At 38.2% G+C, this 26015-nt stretch overlaps 1 long non-coding RNA gene across 3 annotated transcripts; it reads right to left on the bottom strand.

Moving 5' to 3' along the window:
* Positions 1-3038: 3038 nt before the first annotated feature.
* On the bottom strand, positions 3039-19735 carry LOC135981703 (uncharacterized). Of its 3 annotated transcripts, none has more exons than XR_010598839.1 (3): positions 19596-19735; positions 9272-9418; positions 3039-5565 (listed from the first exon to the last, which is right to left on the bottom strand). It is a non-coding gene; the product is annotated as an uncharacterized LOC135981703 (long non-coding RNA). The 3 variants fall into 3 exon arrangements; XR_010598841.1 differs by lacking the exon at positions 19596-19735 and adding an exon at positions 18135-18273; XR_010598840.1 differs by lacking the exon at positions 19596-19735 and adding an exon at positions 15865-17251.
* Positions 19736-26015: the final 6280 nt, after the last annotated feature.

A 26015-nucleotide genomic window follows, 5' to 3' on the forward strand; every position in this document is an offset into this window, starting at 1 on the left:
GCCAACCAAGCAACAAGCTACAAGCCAAAAACTAGCCAACAAGCAACTCAATCCAATTAAGCCAAAAACAAGTCCAGTTTCTGCATTTTTTCCCCATGGGTTTGGCATGTCTGCTTGTGACCCAACCCACATGGTTTTCAGACCAAACCAAGGTTTGCAAGACTTCTGTACAGAAAGAAGAGCTCTGACCAGGGAAATTTATGTTAACCACAAGTCTTATTGCAAAATTCTGTTCAGTTTCTCAAATGAGAATTTCTGTGCCCAGGTAATTCCCCCAAATCTTACCTTCTGTTTTATTCAACACAAGCTAGTAGAGAATCAAGGTCTTAGTGTTTCACTTGAACATAATTTTGAATATTTTAAAGTTTAGGTATGTTGAAATGTATCATTTGAATAAAATGTGTAATGTTGACATTTTTAATGGCTACCTGCAAATACATGTAATACAATTATTATGGGTTTTTTGGTATAATAATCTATTAATTACCACTCAAACATTAGCTGGATTGGACTGCGTTCTTTATTTCAATTCATAACCCTGAATAGAAAAGATTAATGGAAAAGCAAAAAGTTGTAATCTATTGTATTAGTATCTTGCAAAATGTATTAAATGAAAAAAAGAAAACCTATCTGAAGAAGCAACTTGCTATTTTTGTCAAAGGAGTTCCAGCTTTTCAAATCTCTGGAGACTGAAAAAAAGCATATACTATGAATTGGAGAGAAAAGAGAAAAAAATAAAAATCCAAGTTATGGATAAAGTTAGAATAAGAAATATTAAATTATTACCCTATATTTTACAACTGGGCTTGAATTGTGTCCTCAAACTCATTTTTTGCACAAGCAGGCTAATTTCCCATTCACCCCGGTACTTGCAGTGTGGATTTACCTACATAGTAAGCTGGGTTTCCCATCCAAACATAGGTTTTGTAGTGCAATTAGCTGTCTGGTGTTCACATATTTATGGGAGCAGTTTAGGTCCTGTTTGAAAATCTGGTTCTTAATCAAACCAATTTATCTTGTGCTACTTATTTTACTTTACCATACAGGTATAGACAAAAATAAAACACATGATTGGGGGGGGTGTCATTTCTCCTGCTTTCTCTCTGATGCTTTAGGGAAAAAAGGGACTGAATGTTTGCTCTATCTGTCCCTTGTTGTCTCTGATACAATAGGCTTGTCCTAATACTCTGAACACATGATTTTTGGTGTAACATAATGAACTTGTTCTGAATATAAACATTGTCTATCTTTTTTTTCTGCAAATTGTGATGATTCCTCCTGCATTTCCCATTTCCTAGGCGTGAAGTTATGTAAGCACTGAAGCTTTTATTCTCACTCTCGCTTTCAAGATCCATGTTATCAATTGAATTCAATAATACTTTATTAGTATGACAAGCTATACAAGTGTTGCCAAAGTGTAAAAGACCTCTCAGGTGTCTATCAAAGGTAGATAAAATCTGTCCACATTACAGCTTCTCACAGAGTTTGAGGCCTCATTTTCCATGTCTGCTTAGCACTACTGTCCATTCCTGTTCCAGTGGAAGGTTGTAGAAATGGAAAAGCAAACCTCCTAAATAAACGGTATTAAGCCTGCAACCTTTCAAAGGGGTTTACTCACAAAGGAAGGTTGATCCAGTTCTAAAACAAACACCTAAACATAAACAATTGCACAGACTTCTTAGGGAATATATTAACAATAAGGATTTTCTGACACTTTGTGCAGCAAAGTATAGACAGCAAACAAGAGAAGAGTGCAGCAAATTAACAAAAGAGACCAGATGACTGTCCTGGTTCCATAATGATTTTGCTGTCAGATGTAACTAACTGTTATATACACTTTGACTGGTATTTAGTATTAACGTATTTGAGTATTTTTACTCATAGTTTCAGACAAGTGAACAATTTGAAGGTTATGGAGGCATACATGGTTGGGACAATTTTATTATTTATATACCATGCAATGTATTTGAAAGGGAAAGATTTTCCTGGCTTTAACTGGACTCCCATTTTTGCAGACCGAAATAATTACAGGTTCAATTTTGCACCAGCTATTATGTTGCTGAGATGTCTAAGTTCTTGATTGTACCCACAATTTTAAGCTCCTTAACTGTAGGTGCAAAATTGAGCTCTTCATTTATACTCTGACAAAATCTGAGGCTAGTGACTAAAAATATGGGCTAAACATACTGAACTATATTTAAAACATTCTGTCATATTCTATCCAACATCTGTCAAACAAGAGTGTCCAGTTTCATAATTTTGTCACATATGCATTATATCAACATTCATAAAACCAATAGTACAATGTTGGAAAAAGCATTATATTTTCTTCCTGCATCTCAACTAAGTTTTTCCAGGATCTCACATCTCTACATTATAGTGCTGTTTCGTTCCTTTAATAAAACGATTCTTTACAGCATTTACAGTCAAAATTTTCAGATCTAATGCGTTTCTCTTTTTACATCTCACTTATGCAGGTTGTCCTGACCTTGACAGCTCAGTAGCACATTACTGAAATATTACAGCAATAATTCAGTGCCATTATGCTTAATATTACAGCAACATCCTGCAGTTTTGTGCTCTGAATATGGGAGGAATTCAGGTTTATTTATTTTAATGACTGGATAATGAGTCTGAGCTACACAGATCAAAGTGAACTGCTAAAAGAGAGACTTATGAGCAAAAACTAATAACAGATTAGCTTGAAGAAAGGGATCTATTCACTTTAGTGCAGTGAGAGTGTGAGTAAGTGCTGAGAAGAGACAAAGGACATGATCCACCTATATTTAAAATAATGTTGGCAGACTATTACAATGTTGCCTTTCAACCCTTTGGCAGCCCTCTGGAGTTTGCACTTCTTCTCTTTATGAAAGCATTTAGAATCTCACACTGGTTTACTCTGTCTGTATAACTTTTGAATATCACTTAGAGCCTTATCTAGCACGAAATTTTCTCTGTGGATACAGACAGACACTACTTTTGATTCTTAGAATGAAGAATTCCCTACTGTAGCAACAACATCATGCTAATGCAGGCATTGTGGTCCTGAGACAACCCCTTGCCCATATATGGAAAATGGATGATTGGTGGTGACGCTGGGGAAACATAGAGGACAATATGCTCAGTTGGACCTCATGGTAACCTAACATGGGAAACAGATACTCTCCCAGGTGAATTAAAGTCATGGAAGAATTTTAAAGGAACTGCAGTTTTAAGTATGGTCTTCCTGACAGGTCCATTTCAGCACTCCTCTAGGAAGATGAAGAATAGGAGTCATGTGAGTGGAAGATGATCCCATGAACAGGTGATGTGAAGAAAGGGAATGGGTAGGCAAAGGTTCCCTCTACCCCTTCTCACCTCTCTAGGTAATTTTTAAAATATGTTCCAGAGCCTGTCCATTGCTTCATAGAATCTCATGCAGCAATTTCCACTGATTGCATGCTCTCAATAAAGAGAGCATATAAATCTGCACCATCCTGAAAGGAGCTGTAGGAGGGTAGAGATTCTGGAGGATGCACTGCGGGTTCTCCCCTCTATGCCCAGCCATTACAACTGGAAATGGAAAGAAGGAAGAGGTGGTGATGGAAAAGATAGAGTCACGCCACCCATTATGAATGGGAAAAATCTCCCATTCAAAAATCCATAAAGCCACCAACTTATTCTCCTTCAAAATTCCTCCAAACTCACCTCTGCTGTATTGCATTCAGAAAACAGCAATAAACAATGGCCTGGCAGGAGGTGAGTTGGGATTACTGCTCCCACCAACTACAATTACACACATCCCATTATTTCTTCCATCTCTTCCACCCCTCTCCCTTTCCTTGTTTTTTTGTATCATCCTCCTGTTATGGCTAGTCTGTTAGACTGTAAACTCCTTGGAGCAGGGGCTGTAATTTATCATGCATTTGTATAACACCTCACAAAACAGGGCACCAACCTAGTTGGCCTTTAGGCACTACTGCTATACAAATGTTAAATAACACAAATGGGTCCACTAAACCACATGTGAATTTAAATGCTTCAATAATTTCTTTTTAAATTCAAAGATTTTTATTTTTTTCTGGATTCAAACGTTCCCACGCAGTACAAGAGACAAAGTATTGTACATGAGAATAATAATGTGAAATGGACTGGAAACAAATATAAATCTCACCAGTCTAGTTTAATTGCCCAACCTGAGTGAATTAGAAAATGTAAACTAGCATAATAATTTGTGAATTGCAAAATACTTTCAAAAATCCTCTCTCTTTAAATGTAGTAAATTGATATTAGCAATACATTTAAGGAAATATTTGCTATGTGTTTTATGTTTCTAGTATCAATTTGACTGTTTTTTCTTCTTACTATTCAGTGCTATGAATATAAAACAAAGTCTTATACAGAATTTGGCATCCTCTAGAGAAGGCACCAGTATGATTTAAACTGTTCTGTGTCTACTGTACTCAGAGTGGTCATCAATATGAACCACTATTTCTGCTGTAGTAATATTTCTATATTTGTAAATCTTGTGAATATTTGTATCCAGGGCTTTATATATTCAAATTGGGGGAGGAACCCTGTGCTTTCTAATTTTACCCCAATTTACAGCACCAGGTAAGATGAAGGTAATATAATGGCTAATATACCAACACATAAAATACAGTCTAATGAAAAGTTTGAAAAGTACAGAATGCTTTGATATTTCACATTATATATTTATGGGTTAAGATTCTAATGCAGTGCCTAATTTTCATGATAAAAATTTTAATAGGAGCATGAAATGGCATAGAAATACCTTTTGCATGATAAGCATTGCTCTAGAAAAAAAATGGGAAAACTTATTTGTGGTACTCTGTCAAGATAGCAATCTCTCAGCCATTTGTGTATTAAATTAAATAAAGGGGCTCCTTAGCTTTTATTTACAGCAGTGATCTTCAACTGTCTTCCTTTCTAAGCAGTTTTAGGGTAGACACATTTATTATTTAATGAAACTCCACAAGGAACATTTTTATAGCATGAGAATAGGAATAATACTATAACAATAAAGATCAAAGATTGATGCAATTGTGAGTACAAGTAATAGCTGCCTTGTGTGGCTGTTATCTCCTGAAGGGAATTCTTTAGAATGTCTTTCATTTTATAAAATAAAGTATTTGTTTCAGTACTACAGTGTATGTGGAGGGAACTATGGTAGTGTTGTTTTGTCTCACCCCACCAGCCACCCAGGAAAATTTCTTTTAAAATTGACTTGACTGATTTCATGAACTTTGTGGTAGCTCTATACTTCAAAGAAATCAGAATCAGACAGTGGCCATTGAAAGTTGCTGTATTTAGAGGTATTTTGCCTGCCCAGCCTGTCTTTCAGCCAGTGGATGTCAGTGTCTCAGAAATTGCTATTCTTGGATGTAAACTACATACAGGTGCGAATGCTGGGAATTACATCATAGTGTCATGCAATGCTTGTTGGCCAACGTTGTCTGGCCATTCCACAATGTAACTCTTTCTTGGAGGTAGTAGGCTAGATACTTCATTGAAGCCAATGTTGCTGTGGCAATTCACATCAGCTGAGGATATGGTCCAAAATGTCTATCAATGATATAAAAAATAAAGGTGACAGATTTTAGTGTCAGTGGGACTTTGTGGGGGATACTAAGGTACCTGATAGTGTAAGCATGGCTCCAGTTTTCCCCAGCACAACTTGCCTTTAGATTTGCTCTGTCATGATATTATGGGACCATTACTATGATTCTTATCCTGCTGAGGTCAGTATTTATACTGCTATTGATGCTGACGGTACAATAATGAGACCATGTTATGACATAATTTTTTTTAAAGAACAAATCTAAAAATGAAGCAGGATCAGGGACAATACACTGTTTTACTTATTCTCATAATGTTATTTTGTTCAATGATATAAGAAAGCTACTTTTCCTCTAGTTCGTTATCATATGTCACAAGCTAGCGGAGGGAGAACTGAAATGGTTTTGTAGCAGCTTGGAGATGTAGGGTTGAGGAGATAGACGGGTCTACTAGGACATCAAGTTTGTATGTTTGGGTGACAGAGACAATAGTGGAATGATCAGGAGTAAAAGGAGGGAAATGAGAAGCTTTTCTTTTGCCATGTTGAGGTTGAGATGCATACTAGCTACTAACTATACTAAAGAGGGTATCTAACCAACATCACTTAGCAATAGTATCACTGCAGATATGCACGTTATTTTCTGATCTGACAAGTAATTCTTCATCTTACTTTGTGCCATCCTGTAACCTCCAGCAGTATTCAAGAAACCAATACCTCCAATGAAACTATGAGCATCTAAAACTAGACATTTCACACTGATGCTGCTTATTACTTCTACTCACATAGCTGTGAGATAAAGCAGAAGACATGATATGCCACTGTTGTACCACCTCTGATTTATAATGTCTGTATCCCCTGTCCCAGCATCCTGTTAGTTTTCTTGACAACTGTGCCTGTAGCTGTAGAAGGCTTTTATAACCTTTCTGCAGAAATTCCTACATTTCTTTCCTGGCAAAAATCTTGCTTCACTTTTCCCAGCTGAAAGACATCCCCTCTCTTTAGTCATTTTCCTGAGGTTCACTCTTATATATTAGCATTAAATTACATTTACTTCTTGTCAAGATTCAGCTTAATATCTTTATTTTTTAAGACTGAATTGAAAAAAGGGGTAAACACCACTTTAACTAAAATTCACAGATTATACTAAATCGGGAGGTGTTGCAAGTATAAATGAGACCTGAGGAATAATACAAAGGGGACAGGGGCAAGAGATTCAACCTGAAAAGTGCAAACTAATACTTCAGGGGGAAAATAATTCTGAACACTAATATGCAATGGGAGGGAAACATTTGGAAAGATGTAATGCCAAAATACAGCCTGGGGCTGATAAAGGGTCAGAAAACTAGATATGAAGTTACAATGTGATACCGTGACAAAAACAGTCAATGCAATCAACCTGCATGATATAACAGATCAGGGAGGTGAAAAATCCCTCTTTTACTGCAAGTTAGGCTGCACCTAGAATATTGCACACAGCTCAGAGAGAACGGAGAGATGAGCAATAAAAATGATTAAAGGACTGGAGAGGCTGACTTATGAGAAAATATTACAAGAACTAAATAGCTCAGCCAAATGACAACTAAGGGGGATACGATAACCTTCTACAAGAATTTGAAGGGTGTAAACACTAAGCAAGGGGAAGAACTTTTTTCCTACTCTCCAAAAGACATAAGTAGAAAGAAAGAGGTCAAAGAGAGCAAAGGAACATTTGGGAGGAATATCATGGAAAAAATATCTGTTGTGGACTGTGGAACTTATTTATTTAAAGCCCCAAAATAACCACAGCATCAGAAATCTAGTAATATAGTGCAATGAATGAGAAATCCAAGGACAAGCAATGCAAATGAGCAGAAAACAGACGTGAATACCGGACACCCAATGGAAATAAACATATGTCAACTAGAATGTAAATCGGTACATCATGAGTATAAAGAGAATAAGGGTACAGCATCGTCAGAATAATGCAGACAAGAAATAAGACACAACAGAAATAAATAAATACATAAAACTCAATCATAGCAGCTGTTATAGAAAAACAAGATTTGCTTCAATCACTGAAGTTATCAACATCTATTTGGACCTTAGCTTCCGCCCATCACCTCTGTATAGTATGACCCAATCACAAACCATGCTATGTATTGTGCTAAAAATCACCTCACCCCTGTAACTGGAACGTGTCTCCAGAACTACTGCACATCCAGTTATTCTGGAGTGCCTGCTGTCCTTTGCTCCCCACCAAGATATTCTTGAATGGCATGCATTGAGTCCTCTGAGCTGTCCCATTCTCTGCACTACTGATTTGAGCATCACCTCTCAGTGGATGGTGCCACAGACTGGTGTCCCAGCCCAATGTTTATTATATACAATGTAATCAGACAAAAATGCCAAAAGGCTGGCATTGAGAGAACTGCCCATGCACATATTCCAAGTCCATGAGTGTCATCATCTCTGGCAGCTTAATGGTATCTCCATTCCCCTCCACACGTGGCTCCACTGGGGCTTAAAACAAATATGCCTAGTAGTTTCACATGCTTCTGACAAAAATTCCAAGGATAAGACCTTTTCCTGTTAGGAATATATTGCGTATTGGCTCGTGTACAATTTCTTGTGGAATAAATATCACACTCTGTTCTTGGACTTGAGGAAATTTATTAAGAACAATCTCAAAGGCTCAGGAATCGAATTGTCAGGATGCTCCCTACTCCCCACTGATACAGCCTCTTTAGAGCAATAGTGCACAGCTCCTGTCCTGTGACATTCCACCTAGCTAGTAGGTAAATTAGGTGTACCCTAGGATAAGTTAGGTGTACCTCTGACACATCATCATCTGAATTTCTCACAAGCCCACTTGATTCAGAGGTGACAACCATCTCATATGCAACTAAAGCTGGTCAAAAGTTTCCAAAATTAATATTTGGTGTCATTTTTAATTTTTTGACCAAAAATAAACGTGAAAAAAATCACTCTTTTTTGGGTAGGGTAGCAGAGGCAGGTATTTCCAATCTCAGGGGTTATGTTCAAGATGAACCACCTAATTGATGTTTGGCACTCCCCTGCTGTTGCTGCACTATTTTCCTCTGGGATAGTTGGAGAAAATTCTGAAAGGTTGTCCTTTCCTGAGCATTGTGGAAATCCTGAGGCTAGAAATATTGATATGCAATATAAGCAACTTTGGAGTTTTCTGTAAGCTTTCTGCTGGCCCATTTCAAAATAAGGGCTTTCAGGAAACACGCAGTAAGATGTTGTGAATGGTTACATTTAATATTACATTAAACCTGCCGCAGGAGTGATGGTATCAACTGAGAGAGTAGCTTGCCTTCATGTAAAAGTAATAGTCCAGAATGGTGCTTGGCTTCATATATACCTTATGTTTTCTCCACTCCTTTAACTTGCTTACCAAAGGGCATTATGTGTTAGCAGTGGTCCTCAAATGAGCTCCTGCCTGGTATCTGATATTTGGACCTTTGGCTCAATCCTTTAAAAGATTAAATAAACTCTGTCCTAGTTTCCATAGGAAACTTCTGCTTTCTGCAAATTAGTTTCCAACCAGCTCAAGGGACTGCTTAATACTATGTGCCATAAAATGTGCATTTTCTTAAACCACAAAAGCCCATGATACTAAACCCTCCCACACTTAGTTCCTATGCAAAACTTTCCCTGGAGTTCAGTCTCTCTCATCATTGGTTCAATAATAGATATCACCTCACTCACCTTGTCCTTGGAGTTCAGTGACAGCTTTGGCTAACCTATGTTATCAAACTCAAGGTTGAAAAGACAGAGATTGGGTTCTCTTCCATCCTCATCAGAATCTTGTACCCGAAGTGCTATCAAGCATCTGGAAAGCTTGGGATCTTGAGCCTACAACAAAGAAACATGACTTGGTAAAAAACTCAACATGCCTTTTTTGTGAGTGAAAGAAGATTGTTAGAGAATGTCTAGGTATGTGAACTGAGACGTGAGATGTGACCAGCTCTGAAAACAAAACAAAAAGAAAACACTGCTCTTCTCTAGCTGAGCTCCATTTAATCTGACATGTATGTGACGGGTTGGATCACAGACCCCCCCCTTGGGAGCTGCCACCCGATGTGCCAAGACTACTTCTACCCCTGCTTTCCCTGCCAGCTAGGGACTCCAGCACCCTGTCTTGCTGAGCCAGACACTCCCGTTTGCTCCAACAAAGACCCAGGGTCTGAATTACTTGCCCCAAAGCTGCAGGTTTACTTGAAAGCAGCTAACAGAAGTGTTCCTGTCTTTAACATTCAGATGCCCAACTCCCAATGGGGTCTAAACCCAAATAAATCTGTTTTACCGTGTATAAAGCTTATACAGGGTAAACTCATGAATATAACACTGATAGACAGACATGCACAGCTGTTTGCTCCCCCATGTATTAATACATAATCTGAATTAATTAATAAGTAAAAAGTGATTTTATTAAATACAGAAAGTAGGATTTAAATGGTTCCAAATAGTAACAGATGGAACAAAGTAAGTTACCAAGCAAAATAAAATAAAACACGCAAATCTATGTCTAATCAAACTGAATACAGATAATCTCACCCTCAGAGATGCTTCAGTAATTTTTTTCCCTCAGACTGGACACCTTCCAGGCCAGGGCACAATTCTTTCCCCTGGTACAGCTCTTGTTCCAGCTCAGGTGGTAGCTAGGGGATTCTTCATGATGGCTCCCTTCCCTTTGTTCTGTTCCAGCCCTTTATATATCTTTTGCATAAGGCAGGAATCCTTTGTCCCTCTCAGGGTTCCCACCCCCTCCTTCTCAATGGAAAGACACCAGGTTAAAGATGGATTCCAGTTCAGGTGACATGATCACATGTCACTGCAAGACTTCATTGCCCACTTGCCAGCACACACGTATACAGGAAGACTTACAGGTAAAACACACCCATCTGCAAACAATTGTCCTGGTTAATAGGAGTCATCAAGATTCCAAACCACCATTAATGGCCCACACTTTGCATAATTACAATACGCCCTCAGAGTTATATTTTATATTTCTAGTTTCAGACACAAGAGTGGTACATTTATACAAATAGGATGATCACACTCAGTAGAGTATAAGCTTTGTAATGATACCTTACAAGAGACCTTTTGCATGAAGCATATTTCAGGTACATTATATTCACTCGTTAACATATTTTTATAAAACCATATAGACTGCAACATCACAATGTAATCATTCTGGGTGGGCCAGATCCTCAGCAGGCATAAACTGGTGGTGTAGCTTGATTTCACTGGAGAACGTCCATTTATGCCACCTAAGGATCTAGCTCAGTGTATATTAATCACAGCTCGTGGAATTATAAGGGACAGTGCCACTGTTCCTATACACCTTCCAGGTTCTTTTTTGGAGGAAAAAGTTGATCTGAAAATAGTGGCAATGACTAAATGCAGTAATAGTGGTAGAACTGTTCATTTTTTTGCAGTGACAGAATTTAACTTATGGAAAAAGCTCTCATATAAAGAGAGATTGAAAAAGATGGGATTGCTTACCTTAGGAGAGGAATAAAAGGGGGAATAAACAACATATAAAATAATGAATGTTCTAGAGAAAACAGATCAAGAGATTCTGCTCTCCATGTCTCAGAACACAAGAACATAGGACTGTTCAGTGAAAGTAAAAAGGTGGCAAATTCAAAACCGATAAAAGGAAATACTTGTTTAGATCACATGTATTTGGCTATGGATGCTACATTGCTACATGATGCCATTAAGGCCAAGAATTTAGCAAAGAATTAGATTAAAAAAGAGATTTGACATTTATATGGATGACAAGAATATCCAGTATTATCATCATGAAAACCTACATTTTGGAAGGGATATTAATGGACATGCTTCAGGGTGCAAGTTATTCTCTATCCTCGATCATGATGACATCTATGTGCGTGGCATGTTATTCCACATGTGCCTACAGAAGGGCTCGAACACTTTCCTCCGAAACATCTAGTATTGACCATTGTCAGAGATAAGAAACCGGGCTAGCTGGACCTTGGTTCTGATCCAATAGAGCAATTCATAGTTTCCTGAATTTCCCGGAAGAAAATCTAGCTCCTGATTGGCTAATTATCTAATATGAGCTGCATTATCTTTCTGCCACTGATCATTTTGCACAATATTGCATGTACCATTTGCATGACCAGTCATGGAGGGGAGAGCAAGAGAGTGTATGCTCATTCACAGTGAGTTAGGAAGCCAAGTTTTCCTCTCATGGCCCTTTGTCTTCCTTCCTATCTTTCCCAGGCCTATTTCTGTTTTCTTCCTAGCTTTATATTATGACTGTGGCATGAATACTCATGACAAAATATTTAGTACAACCTCAAGCTGTGAGTTTATAGGTGATTTCAGCAGGTGCCACTCATTCAGGTAGATCAAATAACACAATTATTCATTATAGGGTGCTTGGTGGTACCAACAGGTATGTGAATGAGTTAAGTATATTTTTCCTGTCTCTACTTTTTATTGACTATTCTGAATCTCACAAAACCACGAAGAAAGAACTTTGTCAGCAAAGCAGTTGTATTAGGCAAAAGAATGTTCTTCTATTGAAGGCTGTTTTTTTGTGTGCTTTAGATGTACAATTAATTATATAAAAAGCGGCTATTCAACTTTGTCCTATACTGACAACTTCAAATCTTTGTTTAATGGAATCAGCTTGTCTGCACTTTGAATGCATTGTCAAATAAAATCACACCCACAGGGATTCAAAATACTTTTAGAGCCTTATCAACAGCAGAAAATAATATGAGCTGGGAAGAGCAATGAAGTGAGAGAGGACCTTTATTCTGGAGATATATATATCAAATTTACAATTGACGATACATTTTCTTAATGTTATTTCTCTCACCAGTATTAGGAACCACATATGGCTTCACTAGCCCACAGAACCCCATAACACCACTTACCAGAACAGATGTGTTTGCATATCTCTAAGCATTGCCATTAGCAACTTATGTCAAAACATTTCCTTACATTACATCATTGAGACAAGACACTGGAAAGGGGAATATTGTATTCTAGCAAGATGACACAAAGAGTCCCTATGTTTCAACATGCAGACAAGCCCACCTCAGTGTGAAAAATATCACTGAAAACTAGCTAAATGAATTCCTCACACAGAATACAAAGTAAACCAATTCTAATATATTCAGGTACATTTGCATTTTGGATTTAAACAAAAGAGCTTATTTTGAAAAAGAAATCTATGGAAAAGAATCTAGTCTCTGATAAAAATATATGTACTTTGCATTAAAGCTACCTCTTTGGTTGCGCTCAGTGCTTCTCTGTAGTTGAGATGAGAGAGCAAGGACTACACTGTACTTTTTAATACCAACATACACACTTCAAGATTTTTTTAAACAATCTATATTTACACAAGATCAGAAAGCATTGTGGGGCTTAGGCAGCACAGGACTCATCTTTCAGAGAACATTTGAAGGCTCAGTTTCAGGTCCCCAGATCATAAATGAAAACAAATTTATGCTCTCGTCTTATCCTTGTCCTTCACTATGCAGATCATATCAATGTTTCTGATCTCAGATCAACTGCTATTGCATAGTTTACTTTTTTCAACCTATAAAATACACTCATGCTATAATCTAAGTGCATGTACTAGATCTGGTTGGAAATTCTCTGTTGCAATGTTTTTCCATCAGAGAATGCAGAGTTGTTGAAATCAAAATGTTCCATGGAGATTATTTGATTTAGACAAAGGTCTGATAGAAAGCAGGCAGGGTTTCATTGGAAACCTGTCTGGTTTCCTGTCAGCTCACTATAAATCAGAATGAATTCAAAATATCAAAATCCTCCACAAAACGGAGTTACCTTTCTCTGCAGAGGTGTAGTATGTACTAACCATACAAATAGCACAGACTGTCTTCATAAATGCCAATTCAATGCAGAGCAACTAACAATAATAAAATGCCCCAGTCCTCAAGTTGCCTTCAAGCCATGCCTTTTAAAAAGCATAGATTGACCTAGCAGCATATGCTGATGGTCCACAAGCTTAGGTGCTGTTGGACCAAGAGTGAAAGAGAACTCCATGGTTGGGGGTCCTCCATAGAGATTGCTCTGTCCCCAGCCAAAGAAATCTAGGGACTGTCAGCTTGAGCATTCCAGCTGGTCTCGACTGGTTGCAGCACCAATAAGAGAGGCATCTCTAAGGCAGAGGGCTTTACAAACCCAAACCATTGTCCTAAATTCCAGATAGAAATGAATTTGAAGACAACAGCGAACTGGCTAACTATGTTCCCCATGTAAAAAACTGCTCAGCAATTGGGGTCTGTACTTTGCATCAGCTGAAGTTTCTGAAGTCTTCCAGGGTATCCCCATATAGTGTTTATTACAGTAATCGAAACTGAAAGTGACAAAGGCACACATCTCTCATTAGCACAGCTGTATGTCATTTTAGAATCAAATTTACTACTTCTAAGAAATAAAGTGGCATTGCACATATCACTGAGTTATTTACATCAGCATTATTTTTATTGTAAATACTGAATCATGATTTTGATATAGAAAAGGCTAGTTGTGGTGCAGATGTTAACCTCAAATCACTTCAAAACCCTACAGTGCTATCACTCTTTCGTGCCTTCTCTTATATCTTTGTCCCATATCTCTAGAGTTTGTGAGGTCACAAATTCTAACTGATCAAGTGGTTTGAATACAGAACTGGGACCAGGATCTAATCCCAGCTGTAGTAATGACTCCTCCGTAATCTTGAGAAAGTCACAATTTCCTCACCTACATTTTTCCGTCTGAAAACTGGCAAGTCTAATAAGTGCAACAACTTACTGAGTTATCTCATGCCAAGGTGTTCTGAAGTTTAATTAATAAATTAATTAATAAATTGTTTGCAAAGCACTTTGCAGATAAGTGCTAAACATTATTATTTATACTAATTTAAAAAATATAAGAAAGCATGAAGTCAGAAACTATTAAACAAACCTGTACTTCATTTTTGAAAGCTAATCATTAAATTGGTTTTTGCTACAAAATATTCTTTAACACTAATATTTAAAAACCTGAAATGTTTCCAGTTTTGTGTTTAATGAAGCATTTTTTGCCACATTCTCAAAAAGATTGTTAAGCAATATCATAAAACAAATGTATTTAGTAGAGAAATTGATACATTAAAGTTTTGTTAATGGCTGTGTTTTTATCTCTGAAAAGACAGTTGGAAAGGTAATTATAACATGCAAATTAGTTTCCATTGGGCTGCATATTAAAAATTATATATTGATGTAATATATCTAACATTGCAACCTGTGCTTAGTTTACATCCAGGTAGATAGCTGGGTTGTACAAAACTGCTTTCAAACAGATACTTCAGTCTATGGTTTGTATTGCCTTAATTAATTCCTTTATACTATTGCTTTTGTTTTCCTTTTTATGCAGCTTTCTTCCCTCAAACCTGTTTTTTTCTGCAAAACTTTCTTGGATCATATGCAAGAGATGCTTGCCCCAGCAAAGAATCTCTCTTTCTCTTGGTCTGTTCTTTAAGCCTCAGGCTTTGATAAAATGGCTTAACAACATCTAGAATCTCTCTAGTTAATGTGAAAACCCCAAACCAAAACACAAAGCACACAAATTCAAATATTTGCAGTACATTTTAATTACAGTCTTTGTGTTCTTTTCTCCAACTATTTTTCAAGCCTCGCTTTTTAATAAAAAATTAGGAAATAAGGAAACAAGGCACTATGTAGTGGGAAAGGACACCTGACCCATTAAGCCTATTCCCTTAAAGTTTATCTCACTCCCATTTTCCTACTTAGTAACTGTATCCTTTGATTCCCTCTCTGCTCAAACACACCTAGCTATCTCTGAAACTCATTTGTGCTATTTGCTTTGATGGCCTTACTTGGCAACTGCTCTGAGTGAAATTCTTCTCTTCTGAACTCCTTGTGGCTATACTTTTCTGCATTTAAATTGTGGGCTCTAAGGTTTGAATTCTTGGCCATTGTGAATATTTTGTTCCACCTTTGTTTGTTTAGCACCCTTATAACTCTGACTACCCTTTTTCAGGTCATCTCAGAATCTTCTATTTTGAGAATAAATTTGGGTTTTGTTATCCATTTTCTCATAATATTCTAAAAGTCTGGATTGACCCTAGTTACCCCATAGTGTAAGATAACAAACCTAAAACTCAATATTGTATTATAAAAGAGACCTAATTAATTATATTTATTTAATGAAGGAACAATTTCCTTGTTGTACATAATAGAGGTTTCTGGTGACACCAACAATTAAAAATGGGTAAACTAGTTCAGAACATAAAATTAATCCAGTACCTTTGGCCTTTTTTGAACCACAGATTTTTTTAAGGTTTGGATAAAGCTCAGATCAAGTGTCTTTGATCTTCTTCTTCAGTCTCCTCAACTATCAATATTGCTACATCCCTCTTTGCTCACTGAGCTCCAAGAATCTGGTCTTTCCTTCCAACCTATAACAACCCTCTCCAGCTGATCTACAGATAATTCCTTCCTACAGACACCATATTTCCGCTATCCTCTAATGAGACTCGGAACATTTCTTCAGTCTCTTGTCTGAGCTCTAGCCCATTCTGTATTCAATTAATATGCACACTTGGTAATACTCAATGATCTTTAAAGCACAGTTGTGGATGTTACAAGATCACTTTATATTTATATATACACAAATTAATAGATAAGGAAAAAATAAACAGCAGCAAGTCAAATATTACTATGTCAAAGGTAGTAAATCGCCCCCTGAAATCTAGGTAGGTGAACTCTGGCTGCCCTATTATCAACCCTTAGGAACTGGTAAAAATTACATTAAAATATCTAGCACCACAGACATTTCCTACAGATGAGAAGGATGAGAGTTTGGATAACACTGCATGAAATTGAAGAGCAGTAAAGTTGCAGAGCAGTTGAAAGTAATTTCAAAGAGTATAGTTAATTGAAATGACTCAGTTTCTATTATAGGAAGAAAGATGTTGTGAGAAAACTCTGTGTCTATGTATGTATAGACAATTAACAGATAAGGTGCCAGTAGATAGTTCTCAGAAATACTTGGCATAGTTTCTGGGTTTTGTAAGACCAGTACAACTAACTTCGTGTTGTGCCATTCTTCATATCAGCTCTTAACACTAGAGTATGTAAAATGTGGATACACTGGCTGCCAGATCCTCAAAAAGGGGCTATCAGAACTCTAAATTCAGCAATGCATTCTTCAAAAAAGGGATAATAGAGAAACTGCACAGAGGGTCACAGCTTGGAAAAGAAATGGAGACAGATTTGTGGGAAAGAGGGAGCTGCTGGGTTGCTACCATCTACTACAGCATTGCATAAAGCACAGGGAGTCAATAGGCCTATCAGCAGAGTAAAGAGGATAGCAGTCAGCCTAGGGATTTCTGGGAGGTTGCAAGGAAGAAAAAGTGAACCAACTGGCTGCTGAAAGATGGACAGGGAGCCTTACAAGTAACTGAACCCTTGCAGGGTCACTTTCTTTTCTTAACGTGGAAGATTAACTAGTATCTCTCTAGCACTCTGATAGTTGGTAGATTCCCTGCCCTTCCCTCAACCAAGCACAGAGAACCTGAGTTATTGTCAAACTCATCCCCTTCCTGGGGCTGGGCTTTATTAGGAATTGTAAAACAAAATTTCATCTTAGGCTTATCTGTTAATAACGGTTTCCCTCCTCTCTCCTCTCATTTTTTTCTGGTCCAAAAGAGATACTCACCCCTCTCCCTTCTTTATAGCCTAGCTGGTCTAACTGGCCCCACCTGACAGCATGACTTCTGCAGTCAGTCATTAGATTGAACTTCAGTGCAGAGTATTATCACCTGAGCTAAGAGCAAAGGTTCAGCAGAGGAGCCCTATATTTCTGTAAAGGGACTTAAAGTCTGCTATTCTTTTTACACTATCAAATGGAAGAGAATTGGAGAAAATAAAATTTTCATAATCAATTACAGTGACCTTCTATTCAATGTAAATTTATCTGAATGGCCAAGGCTGAAATAGCCTCATCAATTTGACTTTCAGAGCTTGTTTTCTCCTCTAATTATCTTTTTAATTTGCTTCTGTTTTGTTGTTCTGGATCAGTTTTAAAAGCCTCCTGCTTATTACTCATACACTAACCTTTGCATTGTTACTTGACCACACTGGCCTCCATTGCACTTTTCCCCATTTTGATTTATATTAACCAGAAAGGAATGCAAATGTATTGTAATTTCTTTAACTGCTTATTCTAAAAAAAAAACAACCCACACTATTCTTTTGTAGTTAGTTTCCTGACCACAATATGAGATTTCAATCAAAATTTCTTTAAGGCATTTGACCTTTCTTAGAGTTCATTTGTAACTCTTAAACTATTTACATTAGTGGTTATCCTCATAGTTCCTGGAGGACAAAAAAGTGCAAAGAAGCAAAATGACTGGATATTCCTGTTGCATCACCCATATCAGGGCCTCTGCCACACAGGTGCACTTGAGAGGGTCAATGTATAAAGCAAAGTTATGAGAATTCTGTGGCAGATTTTCGTCCAATAGGTTTAGCAGTGCTGGGTTTGTATACTTACCAGATCATTTTTTACCAACCTTTTTGGATTGTTCCATTATTCAGGCAAGCAAAATATTTTTAAAAATCAAGAATAGTAAGAATTCCCACTTAAGGGCTCTGCTGTGACTTGAAGACCCATGCCTGCTTTGAAGGCAATGTGGAGGTGCCATGTTCTTGCAGGAGCACTGGCAGACATTGTGCCTCATGGAGCTTTGTAGAGTGTAGCCACCTTTTTAGAGAGTGTAGCATGATTTCCAATATAGGAAGCCAGCTCTGCTGGCGCCACAATCCCTCGGTCACCCCATATGGACACTACTGTGGCTAGTGCTGCTTTCAGTGCTAGACTCACCTAGTCCTTATGGGTCCTCAGAGCAAGGATTGCAGTTGTGCTCAGCCCCTGCACAGAGACATAAGGGTGGGGAAAGGCTCCTTGAACTTTTTCCCTCCAGCCTCCTGCTGCACCTTTGCAATGCTGGGCACAATCTGTCTTAATGTTTAAAAATAACTACAGGAACAGCTGGAAAGTGGCTATCTGGTGCAGGGGCAGCTGGGGTATTTTTTAAAATGTCAAAGATTTTGGGCCAGATTCTAAAGTCCTCCTCTTCTGCAGCACAGGGTAACCTTAAAATAGTTGGATCTTTCTACTAGAATATTCTCCCTACGTAGGAGGAATTTCCACCAGTGCAAAGCGGCGCTGATATTTTGCCCACTATGCTAGAACGCTACTGCCCAGCATAAGAGGCGAAGTGTGTGTCAGAGGCGGGGCAGTGAGGGGGGTTTGGTGGACTGCCCAATTTCCTACTGTTGTATATTACTTACACTAGCCGCATAAATAAAGCCACCTCTGCTTCAGATTACAACAGGTACAGTTGGCTGAGAATCAGGGAACAATGACTGCATGCAATGGAAAATCAAGTGCCTTATCTCCTTTCCCCACATTTCAATCTATCCTTTATACCCTTTTTCCTTCTTCCCTTCTTCTCTCTTCCCACTACTTGTTGTTTGCAAATACTTGTTAACACACATTACAGAGTGTGAATGAGTATCTGCAAGACATACTTAAATAGAAACAAGAGGAAGAAAAGAGAGGAGAAAGTGCCAAACCCAGCAGTACTTTTTAATGCCTTTGTGGGATGGAATCTCAATACAGCAGCCATTGTCACAGCTGGAGAAGCATGGCAAATTCAGTCTGTGGCCCATAATGAAGACCAATATTTGCACATTTCTTGCCTTCCTACCAGCCCGGATTGACATAGGGGAGAAAAGGTGATCCTCACCCAATCGGTATTGCTTGTCCCTATTCCCAGCAAAAACTGTTTACCAATCTCACTCTCTCTGTGATTGCTGGGAGTGGGGGAAAGGGATGTTCTATTCTCACCCTCTGGCTGCTGGAAGGCTCTGCCTCTTTTCTTTTTCTCCTTCCTAGCAGCTGACTCTGAACAAGGTAACCTCTCTCTTTCTCTCTCTGAACTCCCCCATGCTCCTGGCATTCTACTTACTTCCCTGAGTCCAGGCAGAATGGGCAGAGCGCCAATCATCACTGCACTTACACAGCAGCTCCCAAACAGAAGCCCGAGCAGCACTTTTGGAATGCCTGGCAGGGGCTCCATCAATGCAATAAAACGCTGGGATGCTTTATCAGCCCACTTTGAGCTCAGTCCAAGCCACTCTTTATAAAACTAAATAAAGAAGGAGGTATAAAACTGTGGTCACTTGTCCTTCTCCTGCACCCAAGGTGATTCCAATAAACCACCTTGCAAGGAGGGATTGATTGCATTCTCTCCCCTGGTGGTTCATTGTCTTGTTTTGTTATTTCAAAAAAGAATTGATTTTATATGTTTATTTTTTATTTTTAATAACCCACAAAAAGCAATTAGCTCTGGATGCTTTTGATGGTATTTAAATACTAGGCAGCTTCGGCACCCCAACCAAGTGCCATGCTTTATATTTCCTTTTTTTTTTTTAGTTCTATCCCTACTGAGTCATGCAGTTAAGCTGGAGGCCCCAGATGCAGCTGCGGCTGTAAATAACCTCTGTAAAATGCAAGTCTGAGGGAGATGCTACAGCTGAGCAACCTCTTCTCATTGTTTCAGGGGCATTGCTGTTCCCAGGACCAGTGACTATTTGATTACTTCCTGCTGTTTTGTGAGCTGAGTGGTTCTCGGGTTAGACAAGACTGAAAGGAAATTTGTAATTTGGAAGTTTGGGTGTTATGCTGGGTTTTTTCCCCCCTCTCCCTTGAATTTCCCTCCCCTTGAAAGGAGTTTTGATGATCTTCTCTGCCCTGTCTTCCTATCTTTCATTTCTAGACTATCTTTCACAGTTAGAAAAGAAGTCCCTTCTTTTTTACATTAGCAACAGTTCACTCCCCATCTGTATTCTCCAAAGGAGAAATGTGTGTGTAATTCTGAACAGAATAAGAAGCTGAGCAATCCCTACAACTTGACCCAAACTTGCAATTTCCACCCCTCGCCCCAAAACTGTCACATGCCTCAGTGCTAGAGTTAGATACAATTGATATTTTGAATTCCAGAACCAAGTCCCACAAGCTGCTCCATGGGGGCTGTCTGCTGCGTGTGCCAGAACCCCACTGATTTCAGTGAGACTATGCACACATGAAAGGGTCTACCCATGCAGATCAGATTGCACAGTCAGGGCCATCATACACCTATTGAATTATCCAGTCCCTGTTTGGCCTGTGAATGAACTAGATCTGGTTTTGAGTGAACCATTTTGAAGTTTTCTGTTGGTATCAGTTATACAAGCATGGCTAAAAAGTAGTTGCAAATATCGTTGTGAATAACTCCATGCCCGTCCCATGTCATATTATTTCCAACACCTTTCATTCGCTTGTTTAAAAATACATAAGTTAGTAAAAATTATTTTCAAGTATGTTTCCAAGAAAAGAAAGTGTCACTACTTCTAGTGAAAATGAATGTGCTGGCACCATCAGTGTAATTCACCAGCATTTTGAAAAGCTGCGTTTTATATGAATGATAGATTTGAACAATTACAAATGTTCACAATTAATCTGATAACTGAAAAGAGGGCTGATTCTGTTTATAAAGCTCTTGATATTTCATCTATTCAGGGAACAGAACGTGAAGTAAGATGACAAATCATATAGCATGAATAATGAATAGTCTCTGTGATAGACTTGTGAACAAACCATAAGCTAAAATGAATTGACACAAGCTATTTATTGAATAATTGCAAATAGCAAACACAGTTGCAGAATTCATAACCTGTACCCAGATAATTTGCAAACAGAAGTAATGAAATTATTAGATACATTATCTTACTATTATTTATTTATTTGTTTGTATTGCAGTAGTGCCAAGTTCAAACCCAGTCTCCTCTTTGGGCTTTAACTTGAGCTACTACTCCAAGTTAGAATCTGAGCTGCTGTGTGTGCTTCACTGCTATTTTAGTCCATGTTAATTAACACTGGTTTGCTGACCTGAATTAAGAACTTAAGAGGGATTTTTTATCCCATCCAACACCTTAGCCCCTCCCATTGCTCAGACTGCTGTGCCACCCTTCTGTTTTTAGCATGCTAGTGCTCATCGCGTTGGCACAAGTATATCGCCTCTAACCAGAAATTTTACTTTCCAGCTCCGGTGTGGACATTTTCTAGCTGCATAATGAAACTTAGGGTTCTTGTCATTTCAGCATGGAACTAGAAGACATTTTTTTCTTAAGTTTTGCTTTGAGTTTTTTAGTTGATTTGACTTATCCAACCCATTTCTCCAACATGGCCAGATCTCAGGAATGATGAGTGAAATGCAAAGAAAGCCTTATTCCCGCAAATTCTGTATTCCTTCTTCAAGACCTGGCCCAAAAGCAGGAAGTGAAAAGCAGAGCTGCACAAAGGACTTTTGGTTCAGAGTTCACACTAACATTTTCTCAAAGGAAAAGCTTGCAACTAACTCAGAAGGTGCAAACCCCTTACACGGAAATCAAAGCAAATATTTGCATGACCTCTGTGACACAAAGCCACCAAATTCTTCACATTTCTTCTTTGTACTTCCTGCAGGACTGGATGTAAACACAGGGCAACATTATGAAGGAGACTTTTGTTATCTTGCTTCTGGCCTATCTGAAAGCTGGAAGTCTCCCAAAAAAACCTGTTCTTAGGAGATTTACAGGTTGAAAGATCTTGGGCAAATTCAGAATACCTTTTGCTAAGAAAATGGATCTGATCTATTTTTCTGAACTGAGTTTACTCATCAAACATTCTGAGATTCACCCATCATTTGTGTTTGTTTGTTTCCAAGCCACAAAAAAAGGAGGGTGGGGTAAAAAGCAAAGAAGTTCAATTATTTGATTTCACTGATCAGCTGAGATGTTTTCCTGTGGGTTTTTTTGTGCCTATGTCTCCAGCGATGGATGTCCATTAGCTCTTGCTCTCTCTTTTTCCAGATTCTCCCCTATGGTGAGCTTGGATAAGATTCAACCTGTGTAAACATATCACAGCAAGTAGAGTTTATCCTTTGACCTTCAGCTCCAACCTCAATTTGTTACGGACAAGGAGGGGTTTCTTACTAAGCATAAAGCTGTCCTTCTGGCCAAAAAATAAATAAATGCTTCTTGGCTATGGTGAAAACAGGCAAAGTGAAACTGACTCTGAGTGCTTTTTTCTTTTTTTAAACTTTTTTCAAAGTGGTGAGAAGCTAAAACCTGAGCAGCAGGGCCGGCAGATTGTTGGAGGGCGGCACAGCTGCTTTTTTAAATTTTTTTTTGTTCTTGTTCCGCTCCGGCTGCCCTGTAGGGGGCGGCGGTGCGGAGAACCAGAGCGCCCTGCAGGGCAGTCCTCTTCCTTCCCTCCCCGCCGACCGGAGCGGAGCCCTCGTGGTAGGAGGCGGCGCAGCGGGAGGGGCCACGTGGCAGCGCCCTTGCTGTAGCCCTGGCCGCCCCCTTCTCTCTCTCTCCCGCTCCCTCCCTCCCCGCCCTCCCGCCGGTCCCCCTGCAACTGCGCTCCGGCTGCGCCGCAGGTTTTTTGTTTTTGTTTTTTTGCTTGGGGAGGCCAAAAAGCCAGAGCTGGCCCTGCTGAGCAGTAAACCATCCATATTCCAGTTAACAATCAGAAGTCCCAGCAGTGTTCAAACCCCCTAGACTGAAAGATTATTTGGCCTCCTCTAGACTTGGGTTTTGGATCCAATTTAGTACATATCGGAAAGCTCTATCTCAGACTATGACAGTAGTATTTTATTTTCTGAAATAGCAGTATACTGATAAAATAGAAGTGATGAAAAAAAAAGGAAACAACAGCTTTTAATATACAGTTTCTCTTGGACCACTGTCAAAACTTGCCACTTTAATAGACAGAGCAACTAGAATCTGTGGGTCTGTGGTGGAGTGATTGCTTTTCATTGGTGGAAAACTGGAAGCCTTCCTTATAATATCTTTACTTGATTCTGTTGTATACATAGATAAAAATAGCAAGTCTTCAGTTCAGAATTCTTTTCTTTCAGGAAATTTAATCTGATGATGATGGTATGGGAATGTGATAAAAGATGATACACTTTAGAGTTTGAGGATTTCATGGACTTTTTTTATTCTCTCTGACTCTCAAACTGATATCAGTCTGTTAACAGTTTTGCCAGGGCTCTAAACTTAATGAATGGAGAACAATTTTTTCTTCCACCACCCAGCTCATAAACTTAAGGGCAAAAGTCAAGAAAAGTTTTAGGCCTCGGCTCCTGCCCCAAATAAATCTAACTCTGGCCATTAACTTTAAATCTTCCTTTTCTTCTGATTGAAGGTGATAAACTCTAATGGTTTAGAGATGATGGTGGTTGAGGTTGATGAATTCCATCTCTCTCGACAATCATTGATATTATCATCTTTAGATGAGTTCTTTATTTATCCTTCCTTTTTACTTAAATGCTTCAAACAATAGATATTTAGTAACATTCTTTCTAGATTGAACTGATCTTTAATTTTAATTTCATGCCTATAGTGCTGTCCTTTTCCTTCTCCTGTACACCACAGAAGGAATTTCTTTGTTTCTCATGTAAATTGTTTTCCTCTTAAAGTACAATTGTGCTCTGAAATGTGAGTCTGTGAAGATGACTTCATGAAGATGACTTTATCATGATGTTCCTATCAAATTTACTCAGTGCTGAATTCTAAGGGTTTTTTTGTTTTGTTTTTGTTTTTGTTTTTTCATTTTGGCTGCCCACTTGGGATTTTGAGCTGTGTTTATGTGTCACATCCCTCGGCCCGCGCTGCTTCCCGCAGCCCCCATTGGCCTGGAACGGTGAACCACAGCCAGTGGGAGCTGTGATTGGCCAAACCTGCGGACATTGCAGGTAAATAAACTGTCCCGGCTCGCCAGTGGATTTCCCTGATGGGCTGCGTGCCAAAGGTTGCTGATCCCTGCTCTATTGGCTCTGAGAGTCTGCAGTGGCACAATTGTTTTTTTTCAGCTAATTCAGCAGGTATCACTAGGGCTAGTAAAAAAAAAATTGATGGAACATTCTTTCATTGGAAAATGCATATCCATTGAAATCTAAACACTTTGTGAAATTGTGTTGATTTCACAAAAAATTTATTTCCAAGAAAAAAGATTAAATTTTAATGAACCATGATTTTACAAAGTGTTTATATTTGTCTTTATTCAGTTAGAAACAAAACCTGAAAATTTTAAAATTCTCAAAGAGCAAAATTGAAATTTTCCCCAAAAAATGATTTTTTTTATTTGTCTGTTCAAAATTACTCCTATTTCAAATTTTCTTAAGTTGTATTCTATTGTATTTAATAGAATCTCTCTCTCTCTCTCTCTCTCTCTATATATATATATAAAATATAATGCAATATATAAATTATATATTTAATAATATAATATTAAATTTTAAAATGTTGAAACCAAAATGAAGCATTTCAGTGAATCAGAAACATTTTTCCAATTTTTTTTTATTTAAAATTTGCTCTTTGAGAATTTTGAAATTTTCAGGTTTCATTCCTAACTGATCAAAAATAAATTTTGAAATCTCAAAATCCTCTGTGAAGTGGAATTTCCACTCTCCATCCATGACATCACAGGAAACTGCTATTTCTACATGGTCATTTTTCTGTCCATAACCATATTTTAATCTGAGTGTTTTGCTTATGCTTTGGCAAGTTTCATACCTATATTAGTTCCTGGTAACTTTTTTTTCCTACCCGACGTAGAGTAAATAAAAGAAACACCTTGCGTCACATTTTCAAAGTGCCCATCCTGCCCTTTTGAGACAGCACTTTTGTATGCATGAAAATCTAAATGACAACTTTGGAAATATAGATCTTACTTTTAAACATCAGGGGCAAAATCTTTGCAGTCAATGGCAAAACTTCTACTAAGTTCATTCGGTTCAGGATTTCACCCCATCTGCACTTTCTTTGGAAGAAGAGTAAAAAGATACATTACAATTGCTCCACCAACCTAAAGGTCTGCAACTCAAGGCCTTGTTGGATCCTGTCCCCTTTCCTCAAGATATTCTGACAGGGGATGGGCTTCTTTTAAAAACATGGGCAGAATAATCACATTTTTCATTCTAGTTCCATCTGCTTTCTTGGCTCTATAGGAAAAGCATTTCTTTCTTTTTCTGCTCACTCTGTGTGCCCTCTTTCAGCATACACAACCATCTAAGTAAGGTTCAACAGGCATCAAAAATGGAGGTTAGGTTGGTTTGTTTGTTTGAAAGCAACACTCCCCTATGGATACCTCTCAAGATCTTCTCATCATGATAATCTTAACCTACTCCCTTCTCACACATACACAAACCTTTATCAATGGTGACTTATTAGGATATCATTAGACAAAAAAACTAGTACAAAAAAACAATAATTTAGATTTTTTTCCTCTGTTTTATGTCTTCCTACAGGCGCTGGTTATTTCCACAGTCATAGGTTGAATCCCTTATCTTCTTCTCCAC

The sequence above is a fragment of the Chrysemys picta genome, chromosome 2 (genome assembly GCF_011386835.1).
Source record: "Chrysemys picta bellii isolate R12L10 chromosome 2, ASM1138683v2, whole genome shotgun sequence".
Classification (NCBI taxonomy): Eukaryota; Metazoa; Chordata; order Testudines; family Emydidae; genus Chrysemys; species Chrysemys picta.